The sequence below is a fragment of the Scyliorhinus torazame genome, chromosome 3 (assembly GCF_047496885.1).
Source record: "Scyliorhinus torazame isolate Kashiwa2021f chromosome 3, sScyTor2.1, whole genome shotgun sequence".
Classification (NCBI taxonomy): domain Eukaryota; kingdom Metazoa; phylum Chordata; class Chondrichthyes; order Carcharhiniformes; family Scyliorhinidae; genus Scyliorhinus; species Scyliorhinus torazame.
In genome coordinates this window covers 292,492,741-292,506,746 of record NC_092709.1, presented here as the reverse complement: position 1 = coordinate 292,506,746, position 14,006 = coordinate 292,492,741, and the positions used below count along the sequence as shown (strand labels likewise).

General features: G+C 50.9%; 1 protein-coding gene and 1 pseudogene across 1 annotated transcript in view; both read left to right on the top strand.

Annotated features, from left to right (window-relative positions):
- Positions 1 to 14,006, top strand: part of dcc (DCC netrin 1 receptor) — a 1,735,814-nt gene that overhangs the window by 1,710,395 nt on the left and 11,413 nt on the right. The window lies entirely within an intron of this gene.
- LOC140408224 (tRNA wybutosine-synthesizing protein 3 homolog) lies at positions 8,296 to 10,936 on the top strand (annotated as a pseudogene).

Genomic DNA, 14,006 nt, shown 5'->3' with positions numbered 1-14,006 from the left:
CCTTTTCCGCCAGCTGGCGGGGCGGAAATTCATCCGCCGCCGACCTAGCCCCTTAAGGTTGGGGCTCGGCCCCTAAAGATGCGGAGCATTCCGCACCTTTGGGGCGGTGCGATGCCCGACTGATTTGTGCCGTTTTGGGCGCCGGTCGGCGGACATCGCGCCGTTTCCGGAGAATTTCGCCCATGTTTCCCCTCTATAGTTTTTGTTCTTTCTTTTGAATTTAGACTTCTCCTAGGTCTGTCCAGCCACTGGATGTGTGCACGGGCAGACTATAGTTAATCCCCCTCTGGTTAATCATTATCTGGAATCCATATATAATGGGCGCAAGTCTCCCATCGGGAAACTAAGTCCCGACGCCGGAGTGAAAACCGGAGTGTTGCAAATACTGTGAGGAAAACACACTCCAACCAGCAAGGAAAGGTAAGAGAAGCACTAGTACTCACCTCAAAGCCAAAATCCCGGAGCAGAGAACGATTTTGGTCGGCGGCCATCTTTCTAAAGGGAGTGCACTTGCGCAGTTGCGCGACGCCGCGCATGCACAATCATGAAAACGGCCATCAGTAAAGGAACCGCAATCTGCGCATGTGCAAACGCCTCCTACGTGCCACGTCACGCGCGTCATGACGTCAGAGACCGGACCACGCCCATTTAAAGGGGAAATGTCCCAAATCAAAGAAAAAATCTTTTAAAGCTGTAAAACAACCTTCCTTCCCCTGGAATGACAGCACAATGCCTCAAATTGAACCAGGATATGAAATAAACCTCCGAAGAACCCTGCAACAAGCAGTTACCTACCCTCAAACCGAGTCTGATTCTGACTTCCCGCAGACCAGTGACACCGAGGACCCGAGGGAGACTTCTCGAGTCGCTGTTATAACAAAGAACAGTCTGTCCCCGAATCAAAACCACCAGCCGCTGTCGGTGCACAGCATTGATCCAGACGACGAGTGGTGTGCCAACAGTCAACTGATCCCAGATACGATTCCGCCTGGACACTGGTGCTTCCGCTAATCTCCTAGCGTGGTCAGCCTATCAGACCCTTGGGGTTAAACCAACCATTCTTCCGTCGGCCTGCCAACTAGTGGACTACAATGGCTATGCCATTCCTGCTACCGGTTCATGCCAACTCGAAGTGACGCACAACTCGCGAAAAGCCATCCTTCCCTTCAAAATCGTGGGCTCCTCGAAGGACTCTCTGCTCGGCGCACAGGCATGCAAACTCCGAAACCCCGTTCAACGAGTACACGCTCTCTCTCCAGGGGACACGTCTGCCTTCCAGGATGCGGACTTCAGGGCGCAACTCAATGCCATCATCAACCAGCACCGCAACGTTTTTGAAGGCATAGGCACGCTTCCATACACTTACAAAATCCTGATCATGCACCTCGCAAAGTCCCAGCACCCCTCACGGAACGCCTCAAGCAGCAGGTGCAGGACCTCCAGGACCAAGGAGTGCTCTCCAGAGTGACGGAACCAACAGACTGGGTCAGTTCCATGGTGTGCGTAAAGAAGCCCTCCGACGAGCTCCGGATCTGCATTGACCCAAAGGATCTGAATCGCAACATAATGAGGGAGCATTAATTACCCTATCCCCAAGCGCGAGGAGATCACGTGCGAGATGGCTCGGGCCAACATCTTCACCAAACTTGACGCCTCGAAAGGATTCTGGCAAATTCAACTAGACAGGTCCAGCAGAAAGCTGTGTACCTTTAATACCCTGTTTGGCAGATACTGCTACAACAGGATGCCGTTTGGGATTATATCGGCATCAGAAGTATTCCACCGGATCATGGAGCAAATGATGGAGGGCATTGAGTGTGCGCGTCTATGTTGACGACATCATCATTTGGTCCACATATCAGTCGCCTCCAGCGTGTTTTCAAACGAATACGAGACCAAGGCCTTCGCCTCAACAGAGCCAAATGTTCCTTCGGCCAGACGGAACTCATGTTCCTAGGGGACCACATCTCCCGGTTGGGTGTGCGGCCGGATGTGGACAAGGTGGCAGCCATCACGGCCATGCAGAAGCCAGCGGATAAGGAGGCGGTCCTCCGATTTTTGGGTATGGTCAATTTCCTAGGGAAGTTCATCCCCAACCTCGCCTCCCATACCACAGCTCTCCGGAACCTGGTCAGGAAGACGACAGACTTCCAATGGCTTCCCGCCCATGAGCGCGAATGGGAGGAGCTTAAGGCCAAGCTTACCACGGCCCCGGTATTGGCATTTTTTGATCCCACGAAGGAAACAAAAATTTCAATGGATGCCAGCCAATCCGGCATTGGGGCGGTGCTCCTGCAACGCGATGAGGCCTCATCATGGGCCCCCGTTGCATATGCGTCACGTGCCATGACCCCCACGGAACAGTGCTACGCGCAGATCGAAAAGGAGTGTATGGGCCTGTTGACTGGGGTCGACAAATTTCATGATTACGTGTACGGCCTCCCCCAATTCACTGTCGAGACTGACCATCGCCCACTGGTCAACATTATACAAAAAGACCTGAATTATATGACCCCTCTCCTCCAGCGCATTCTGCTTAAACTCCGGCAGTACGATTTCCAGCTCCTATACAACCCGGGCAAGGACCTGATCATAGCCGACGCTCTGTGCAGGGCAGTCAACACCCCGTGTGACCCAGAGGGGTTTGTCTGCCAGGTTGACGCCCATGTGGCCTTCACGACCTCCAATCTGCCGGCCATAGATGAACGCCTTATCCACATTCGCCGCAAGACTGCGGCTGACCCCCTACTACAGCGTGTCATGTGCCACATGACGGACGGGTGGCTCAAGGGCCAATGCCCGCAGTTCTACAATATCAGGGACGATCTGGCAGTAGTCGATGGTGTCGTCCTGAAGCTGGACTGCATCGTGATTCCGCACAGCATGCGCCAGCTCATTTTGGAACATCTACACGAGGGCCACCTTGGCGTGGAGAAGTGCCGACGGAGGGCCCGAGAGGCAGTGTACTGGCCCGGCATCAATGAGGACATTGGCAACACAGTGCTCAACTGCCCCACCTGTCAGCGGTTCCAGCCGGCCCAACCACGTGAGACCTTACAGCCCCTTGAGTTGGTCACGTCCCCTTGGTCTAAGGTAGGCGTTGACCTGTTCCATGCGCTCGGCAGGGACTATGTTCTGATTGTAGACTATTTTTCGAACTACCCAGAGGTCATACACCTGCACGACATCACATCATCGACGGTCATCCGTGCCTGCGAGGAGACCTTTGCTCATCATGGCATCCCACTCACTGTGATGTCGGACAATGGCCCCTGCTTCGCGAGCCAGGAATGGTCCAACTTTGCCAGCAGGTACAACTTTGTTCATGTGACATCCAGTCCCCTGCACCCCCAATCCAATGGCAAAGCGGAAAAGGGCGTCCACATCGTCAAACGGCTCCTCTGCAAGGCTGCCGATGCAGGATCCGACTTCATAGTTTTCATAGAATTTACAGTGCAGAAGGAGGCCATTCGGCCCATCGAGTCTGCACCGACTCTTGGAAAGAGCACCCCACCCATGGTCGACACCTCCACCCTATCCCCATAACCCAGTAACCCCACCCAACACTAAGGGCAATTTTGGACACTAAGGGCAATTTATCATGCCCAATCCACCTAACCTGCACATCTTTGGACTGTGGGAGGAAACCGGAGCACCCGGAGGAAACCCACGCACACACGGGGAGGATGTGCAGACTCCGCACAGACAGTGACCCAAGCCGGAATCGAACCTGGGACCCTGGAGCTGTGAAGCAATTGTGCTATCCACAATGCTACCCACTTCGACCTCGCCTTGCTGGCCTATCGTTCGGCACCACTCTCCACGGGCCTGTCGCCAGCCCAGCTGCTCATGGGTCGCACCCTCAGGACCACGGTGCCGTCCATTCACGTCCCAGACCTCGACCACGTTCGGTCCTTCAGCGGATGCAACTGTCTCGTGCACAACACAAGGCGGCGCATGACGCTAGGGCGACTGTTCTCCCTGCTCTGGCGCCGGATGACAACATCCGCATCCATCTTCCGGAGGGTGGCTGGTCTGCAACTGCTGTGGTTCTTCGGCAGGTGTCTCCCCGCTCGTTCCTGGTTCGTCTGCCAGATGGTTCTATTCGCCACCGCAATCGGCGTGCCCTTCATTCCACGCTCGCTACGTGATCCTCCACCGGTGCCACGCCCTCCTGTTGTCTTCAACCTGGACTATGAGGAGATTCCAAATACTCTGCATCCTCCTCACTCTGCCATGGCCCAGCCCGTTCCTCAGCCGGTGGCTCCTGACCCACCCTTGAGGCAGTCAACCAGAATTCATTGCCCACCTCAGAGACTTGACTTATGAGTTTTACGATGTTGGACTCTGATCTGTTCTGTTATCCTGTTTCATCATTCTAGTAGTTTGTATATAATGTTCATTTCGTTGTTGGTGTGACACCCTATTTCTCGGCACCAGGCACCTTCCCGTGTAAATAGATTAGCCTCATGTACATAGTCATGTAAATAATACGCACGCACATAGTCAGGTACATTCACTACACGATATTTATTGTCATGCAGGCACATATTCTTTATATAAAAGGGGGGATGGCATAATATACACGAGTATATCATGGTGCAGACACACACACACTGATGGACATGCAGTGGGACCAATCAGCATACACAACACCGCAGCCAATCACCAGTGAGAGCTCACGCACTATAAAGACAGAGGACAGGAGAGTTCCCGCTCATTCTAGCAGCAGCCAGCTCAGAGCACAGAGCTCACAACCTGCAACACAGACATTCACCATGTGCTGAGTGCATCAACTGGTTAGGACTAGGCAAGGGTCAACAGTTAAAGCTGGTATTGCATTTACCCACCCTTCAAGTATGTTAATATAGTTAACCTTATAATAAAATAGAGTTGCACCACTTCTAGTGTTGGTGACCTGTTTGTGATCCAGAACACCCAACACATCACTCTTCACCGCAGACACCCCTCCCCCTCAACCCAGCTTTGTGTCATCTGAAAACTTGAAGATATTACATTTAGTTCCCTCATCTAAATCTTTGTGAATAGCTGGAGTCCCAGCACAGATCCCTGCGGCACCCCACTTGGCAAAAGATCCATTTATTCCTATTCTTTGTTTCCTGTCTGCCAACCAATTTTCTATCCATTTCGATACGCTACCCCCAACACCCGCACGCTTTAATTTTACACGCTTTGAACTTTTAGACTTTCATTTTTTTAAAGCTACTTTACATAGCAGCTGTTTACACCTACCTGTGCTAGATTCTGCATCCGTGAATCAAGTTTCTTAAAAAAAGCTTTTCACAAAATAAAATTAGATCACACAATTTCTGCTGACTATATAGATGCTAATAGCAGTCAGTCTAGTGATTTTGTTTCAGAAATTAGTCATTTTTCTTCAAATTAAATCAAAGTCTTTGGATACCAAAACAGAAAGTTTGTCGACTTGTGTTGTAATCTTTCTCAAATATTTGTGGTTGTTTTTATCAACATATAATACCTGAATATGCAGTTGACAGTGAAATGAAATACATTAATCAATTGCAATTGCATTTATTAAGGAGTAAAGTAGTACCACGTTTGGATTCAGATATTAGTATGCTGCCTGTTGTGTTGTATTTATATGATGACACTATCACCACAGGCAGGTCTGCTCCTTTGACAACATGTATTAAAAACAAAAAGACACTAGTGTCTCCAGTGACATGAAGTCTCATCTGAGGAAGAGTTCTCCCCTAGCAACCCCCCCACCCCCACACACATACACCACCAACCCCCTCCACACACAGCCAGTGTGGCATAAAATCAGCACCGTCTTGTAAAAATCCCACACAGTTTGAATAAATTAGTTGCAAATCAGTACAGTTCATTCAATTATTGTGGGAAATTGCTCTGATCCTGTCACACGTCCAATTTTGGGGGGATTGTCCTCCATGATGCAGCCTCAAATTGAGCTGATATGAGGGAAAATTCATATATTGAAGCCAGCTTCCTCACTCTGGGTGGGAGGTCCTAACTTTTCCCCTTGTTAGAAATGCCACACTTTAGAGTCAAAATGCTCGAACTTTATTGAGTGTATTTCTTGCTGCTCTCTGTGTGGCTGGTGGAAAGCCAGACTGATACTTTATTACTCAGCACGTTAGTGTGGTGCGACAGTGAATGAACCGTGGGATATATATTCCATAACAATTAATTCACAGTGCTTTAGGAATACCATAACAGCATTACAGCCCTCACCGGGACCACTATTTGCCATTCCTTCCACCCCCACCGCATGGAAATGGTGCAAGGGTTGGGATTAAGGCCCTCAGAGGACTTCTCTTCCATCCCCCCAATTCACGATGTTTCCTGGGCCTATCAATGGAATTTGATAATAGGCACCATGAAGAAGCATTAGGAGCTTGGATATATCATGAAGGTAACCCAAAAACTCCTGAAGGCCCTGTTCTTGACTGTAACTTTCAGTAGGACACAAGACCACAAGGACTAGGTGCAGGAAGTGGCCTTTTGGCCCCTCAAGACTGCTCCACCACTCTCGATTTGAGTGTGGCCACTAGTCATCCTCTCAAAGGGGAAGCACCTCTTGGCATCCATTATCTCAAGCCCCGTCAGGTTTTACTAATTTCATCTCTCATTATTTTAAACTCCAGTGGGTATAGGCTAAACCTGTTTAATCTTTTCACAAAACAACTCCTTGATCCCAGGAATTAGACAAGTGAACCTGCTCAAAACGGAGTGTAGGAATGTCAAATAAAAAGAAAACCCTGGAAATAATTAGAAGTGTTCGCAACCCTTCATCCTTAATTGGACAATGGGCCCACAGTCAGCTGATTAGGAGACCACCTACAGTAAAGTTGTTGAGTAGGTCCCGCTGCCAGAAAATGTGGCCTTGGGGCCCACTTTTCAACCTGATGTCGGGGTTCGCACTCAACTAATCAAATTTAGCTTGTTGACTTTGTTTCTCTCTTCAGAAATGTTGCCAGAAATTTTTCAGCACATGCTGTTTTATATTTCAGATTTTCTCCCCACCCCCAGGGTACTTTGCTTTGTCTTTGTTGATTTGATGTACTAGTGGTGGCCCGATCACGTAATCTGATCATGTGACTTTTGCGAACTCGGCCATTATGATATCAGTAGCACTACACTCTGTATGCTTCATCCAATGTCTATGTATTTACATTGTGTATTTAGCGTAGGTCATTTTGTTTTTCATGCATGGACTGTATGCCGAACAGTGTACCTCAGTAAACGTGACGATAAATCTAAATCTAGAAATCAGAAGAGGGCTCAGATAAAACAGTTAGCTTCATCATTTCGATATGATAGCATGAGTATGACCTTTTCTAAATGCCTGTTAATTTGTCCATTGAAGCCATTGACAGTGCCTTGAAGAAAATCTTTACCTCTTTTTTCAAAAGCGTAAATTAAATGCTTCACTGCAACTTTGGAATTATCCTTCTTGAAATGTAATATTTTCCTGTGACATCGCAAGTGTACTCCGCTTTCAGTGGATTTCTTTGATATGCAACATTTACCCTGACTACTTATCCTCTGTCAGCAGAATGGCTATTGAATGAAGAAATATAACTCCTTAAATTCCCCATACATTCTCGCATAGTGTCATGCCTGTGATCATGGTTAAATGTGCCTCGTCCACCACGATTATAACTGATTACCAGAATAATATTGCATTTTAGTCAATACTGCTTGTTGCATATTTTGTGGTGTTGTCGGTATAATCAATAGGTGAATAGATACATGCTGCTCTGGTCAAGTAAAAAGGCACCACTGTGGCTGCACATCAGTTCCTACAAAATGAAGAGGGTATGTTGTAGCACACGGTGCATTCTGAGTCAGGATATCAACCATTAAGCCCAAGTTTAAGACAGAGACTGGGGAAACCACACTGAGCATAGGAAATCGGTTATTGCTGTGTGTTCCCATCTGCAATTCAGGCAGTTCTCTGATCTGCAGGAAGTGAGGCTGCATGGGCAGAAGCTGCAAATACAAAGTCCTTTGTTCCCAGGCTACCAGATACAGTGTCCTGGGGAACAATTTTCCATTTCTGGTAACTCCTGGACAATCCAAGAGGGTTGGCCATCCCTACATGAATCACAGAATCTTTGGGCTTCGTCTGCCTGTGTAAAAAGGACCATTACTGTCTCGTCTGGTACTGCAGCCGTGTTTCCATTGCAGAACACTGGGGGGTTTCTGATTTTCCATTGGCAGGCTCGATTGCTGGGAATCATATTGAATGGAACAACCTCTGGCCCAGGCAAGTGACTTGGGGGGAGGATGGATCCAGAGGCAGAAATCCCATTTTATACAAGGCCCCCTTCAAACAAGAGAAACCCTGGTGGCATCTCTGCCTCAGGGTAACACCTATCCCTGGTTATTACATGTTGCCTTTGTACTTGTAGGTAGTTTTTGTGAGGGCCACGAAGAATCCAGCACGAGTTTGTAGAATCGAAAGGAAATAACTTTATTTACAATTACATAGATGCAACAGCAGTACTCCACCACTGCTCTCTCCTCTGGCTGTTCCACACTGGTTTGCTCTATTGTGCAGGTGACTCTGCTAATGATTTCTCCGCCCTCCTCATTGGGGGAGCTCATACTCACAAAGGATTGTGGGATTGCCATTAGTCCCCAGCCAATAATAATCTGGCAGGTTACAACAGTAGTGTTAAATATACAGGCCAATGATCCTGTTTATTCCATTGTCAGACGCAGACGTGTAAGATGTGCATCTGATGGTCACATATCAGCTGCATGCTCATTGCGTGGAACCCCTTTTGGTTTCTGTAGAGCAGCCTGTCATCTGCAGGAATTCGTAGGAGGACATGCATCCTGCAGATCACCCCCTGGACCCGGGGCACCCCTTCGATGGCGGCGAACTCCACTACCCGGTGGGCTCGATCATCATTGAAATGGATGTATTGTGTCGACTGGGCATATAGAGCTTCTGTGGCAGCATGGATGTACTTCTGCACTAAGGTCTGTGAGATCCCAGACAGGTCCTTACTCGGCGTCTGGAAGGACCCGTGGCGAAAAAGTTCAGGGCGTCCATCACCTTGATGGCCATCAGGAGTGGGTGTCGTCACCTATACCTCCACCATGCCAGGTGTGTCATCATCTGGTAGATATGCCGCACTGCCTCCCTGCTCCGTCACAGTCCCCTCCTCAAGCAGAGCCAGCCAGTCCAACCGCAGGCCATCCCCCAGGGCTGCGGGGACTAGCAGAAAGGCCACCATTGCTGGTTGAATTCCAATATCCATTGTCTTCAGAGGTTGAAAAGCTGACATGGTAGCATGGCACATACCTCCGTGCCCAACCGGGTCCAACGGGCTACATGGTGACGCTAGTTGGCACTAGAGGCTCTGTATGACGGCCCTGTGGGGGCCTCTGCCCCGACACCGTCCCTGCGTCAAACGATATCGTCGGCCGCCATTGCTTCATGGCCCCCATCCATCGTCTCCGCAGAGGCTGCAGTGGGCGTTGCCCTGGAAGGGCCGCCTGATGCCCCGCTGGTGGGTGGCGGCCGGTTGGTTGATGGGGGGTATAGCCGAGGGTGGGGTGTGGCGGTGTTGGGGGTGGAGTGTGGGGGGTGGTAGGGTAGGGGCTGTGGTGCGGGGGTGGTGGGCTGGGGGCACCCATATGGCTGGTGTCCCTCTGACCATTGGTCAGTGGGGTGCACGACAAGATGGTTGCCTTACAGGCCACGACAATGCTGGTACAAGGCTGGGCACTGCCCCAGTCACTTGCGGGGTCACCCCAGCCATTCGGCCCGTTCCCCTGGCCCTGGCAGGAACCCAATCCCAGCCAGCCTGGCCAGTGTCCGGCCCGGCAGCCCACGGGCGCACATCTATCTGCCCTACCATGCACCATGCCCTTCTCTCTCCCTCATCAGCCACGATGCAAATTTCACGATTTCATACGTGAACCGTGCCGCCGGGAATTAGGCCCATCGGAGGCGGAGAATCACGAGGCCCCGGAGAATACCGGATCAGGCCCACTAATGATATGCAAATGGCGTTTACTGTACATGCATTCCGGAACGCATTGTTGAGGCAACAGAGATTTGCAATTTAGAGTCAAATCGACGCCTGCTGTGATTTCAGCGTCGGAATTGATTCTCCGCCCAATCACGTTTTCCAATTTCACCGTCGGCCGAATCCAGCCCAAGGTTTTTCCTCACATCCCCTCTAAACCCCCTTCCCCCCACCATGAACTTGTGTCCCCTCATGACTGACCCTTCAACTAAATAGAGGCCGGTGGCCCTGCGCTGACAGGAGCCGTGCGGGCGGAGTGGACCCGGCCATCCGCGGCCTGGTGGACAGGCTGAACCAGTCAGCGCGATACTGCAGCACCAGCTCGTGTACCGGCCGCGCGCCGCTCCTGGCTATTTGTGGCTCATCAGAAATGTCAGAAAGAAGATGTGCTTGCAGGACTGCAGTAAGTAGAAGATAATGCTGTATTTAAATTTGGACCATTTGTTCTCCACGTTCAGTGCAGGAAGATGGAGGATGCCCAACTCCTGCACTCTGTCACGATAAACTCTGGCTTCAGGAACTCTGGGATCACAGTTGGTAAGAAAGGCAAAATAATGATGGCTGTTCGCAGTACCCAGTGTCTGGAGGTTCCTTTATGTCATCAAGGGAGAGTGAGTGACGAGTACATCGATTACCTTGTGCAAGTGGCGAATCAGAAAATGGAAGAAAATCAAAAGAGGATTGAAAGATTTTACACTGGCCTTCAATCTGCCCTAACTGCCCCTGTGCCTCCTGAACAACTTGATGAAAATGTGAGCACCGCTGCCTCTGGTTACACTCGCCGAAGAAGACAAAGAGCTACGAAGAAAGAACGAGGAAACAGCGAGCTGGCAGCCCATAGCGATGGCGAGAGAGACCTCTCCTTTCTGATGGGCGCCACATGACCACAACTTTCTAATCCCCAGAATGAATGGAAAGAAATCACTTGCTCGCAGATGGAGACCCTCGAGGGGCTCAACCAATAGTTCCAAAAATAATCTTTCCATCAGCATTTGGAATAATTTAATCAGCGGTCCGTCCGATGCTTCCAGTTCTGTGCGTCTATTATACTATTTTTATGAAGTAAATTTTATTCTTGCTCCTTTTTAAAAAAATGAACGGTACCCTTAAAATGACATGAGCTGGGTGAGACACTGACTCTTCAGGTCACATTGGTTGAAAATTTCCGAAGATCTTTAATGTAAGAAGACTGGGTTGAAAAGTAATCAAACAAGCGCAGGCTCAGCAATGGGTGATGAAAATTGATAGAGTAAGCAATATATATATATAGTCCTCAAAAAGGCAAAAGAGTGAGGTGTATCAAAATAAATGTTATTTCATGGACAAAGATCGTATTTGTTTAGCGCCCTTCATGACCTCCGGATATCCCAAAATGCTTCATCGCCGATGAAATCGATTCAGTCCGAGATTTATCTTCATTTTGCTGGACAGGCAGGTGTGGCTTCTCGTGTCTGCTACAGTGCAAGAGTGGAGCTAAGGCCCAGAGGATTGTAAAACCCATGCCTCTGGTTTGAATTATAAAGCACATGTTTGTTGTTTTTTTCAAGAAAAACTAAATTGAGGCCAATCTCTATATCGTTCACGGGATGGATCCTCGATCTAACAGCCTTGTGTGATCTAACTGGCTCCCCAGCGAGCGGTCAACAGGGCTCCCTTTAGCACACCTATTTAAAAACGTGAAGCGAACACAATGGCTGCTGTGGGGAATGGAGGAGGTCAGTAGCCTTCTTTGAAGTTGGGCAATCTGCCCAGGGGCACTGGAGCTGCTGCCACAGCTCTCACGGGTCCAACAGGCCACCCCCTGGATTGTGTATATCCATAACAGGGGCAAATTCAGCTGCTGCCTGCCCATCCAACAGGACACCCCTGTCTGTGGTAATATGGTGAACTCCCACTGACTGTGGCGGACTCTGGCTGCACAGCTAAAGGCTATCGCTTATAGGGAATGGGCATTGTTAGTTACACAAGCACTTCACAACTCTCAAATGGATTCCCATGGGTACACGTTGCAGACGAGTGTGACTGCCTGGAATCCCAATCAGACTGTGAGGCCTGGGCACTTTACCTGAACACTGGAGTCATCAGCACCACAGAGACAGCATTGGGGGTGCACCTGGGCCCAGTCCAAGCCAGTCCAGGCGGTCAAAAGCCAGAGAAGGCGGAGCGGCAGCGTCGCTGGGGGCTTGTGGCAGCAGCACATATGTAGCCCGCCCCACACCTTAAGGATCTGGCCGCCATGCAGGTCGGGGAGGGACTCAGAGGGGGAGGCTGGCAACGGCCCAAGGTGTACAGGCGTCGTTGGTCGTTTGAGGAGCTGTCAGACAGCATTTGTCACAAGAGGCTCCACATCAACCAGCGAACAGTGCAGCAACTGTGCCATGTCTTTGCGGACTTCGCACCACGTAGAGGAGGAGGATATCTGCTCCCGGTGGTCGTCAAGGTCATCACGGACATGAACTTCTACGCTTCGGGTTCATTCCCGGGCTCAAGCGGAGACTTGTGTGGCATTTCCCAACCTACAGCCCAGAAGTGCATCCGTAAAGTCACGGATGCACAGTTCACCAGGCCAGCTGCCAACATAAACTTTGACCTGGACCAAGCCCAACAAGGTGCCCGAGCAGCAGGATTCTCACCCTCGGAATGCCCAAGGTCCAGATGGTAATAGATGCCATGCCTGTCGCTGTGCGCACACTGGGTCAACAGGGATTGAGTTCCCTTCATCAATAGGAAGGGGTACCGCACCCGAATGTTCAACTTGTGTGTGACCACCACCTCTGGACCATGCATGTGCGTGCACACATTCCCCTTGAGTGTGCACAACAGCTACACCCTGGGGCAGTGAGAGATCCCTGGCACCTTCGAAAAACACCCAGGATGATGGGTTGGCTCTTGGGGGATAAGGGGTACCCACAGAGATCATGGCTAATGATGCCAGCATGGAGGCCAGAGACTGATACGGAGATCCAGTATAACGAGATCCATGTAGTCACCCGGCCTGTCATTGAGCAGGGCATTGAACTGCTCAAAATGCGGTTACAATACGTCGACCGCTCTAGTGGTGCACGGTGCACTGTAGCACACCCCCCAGAGGGTAGCCTGCTTTGTGGTGGTCTGCTGTGCCCTATGCAACCTGGCACAGCAGCAGGCGACATGCTGTAAGTGGAGAAGGAGGGACACGCAGCGTCACCTGAGGATGAAGAGGGGGCGGACAAGGAAGGGATGGAGGAAGAGCCCGAGGAGGTCATCATCCTCACGTACTTCCCACAGGACGGGGCTTTCCGCACCCTGTGGCCTTTGATGCTCCGAGCATGTGTCCTCTGGAGGGCCTGGGGCCGGATTGCCCCAGCAGACTTGCCGGTGGCACACACCATGCTGTGCCACCCTATCCCAGCTGTTGACCTCAAGACACGTTGTTGTTTGGAGCTGGGCACTCAGGAGAGCTGAAGACCACCGTTATATCCCTGTTGGAAGGCTCCGCATCAGCCTCCGCTGCTCCCTCCTCCCGGACAGTGCCCACGGGGCCCTGAGGGCCACCTTGGGCAGCTGGAGTGAGCTCCATAAGCCCCCGAATCACCTGCCTCTGCCAGCCCTGACAGCTCCTCATTTCTGCACCATGTGTCGACATCCTTAGCGATGCTTCTCTGTGACCAGGCCACGCCCTGGAGTGCCATCTGAGACTGGGACATGCTCTGCTACGCCTTAACAAGGTCCATCTGGCATGTGGGACCGGTGCCAGCGGGCCAATGCGACATCACCGGTGCAGCATGGTGGAGGTTGGTAAGCTTCTTATGGCACTGGATGGCCGTCCTCCTGATTACACTCCCCGAGCTGACAGTCGCTGCAGCCCCGCCCCCCCCAGACGGCACCGGCTGACCTGTGGTTGACCGTCTGACTCACTCAGAGGAACAGGGTGTCCCTTCACCACTCCACCTCTTCCAGCAGTCTGGCGAGGTT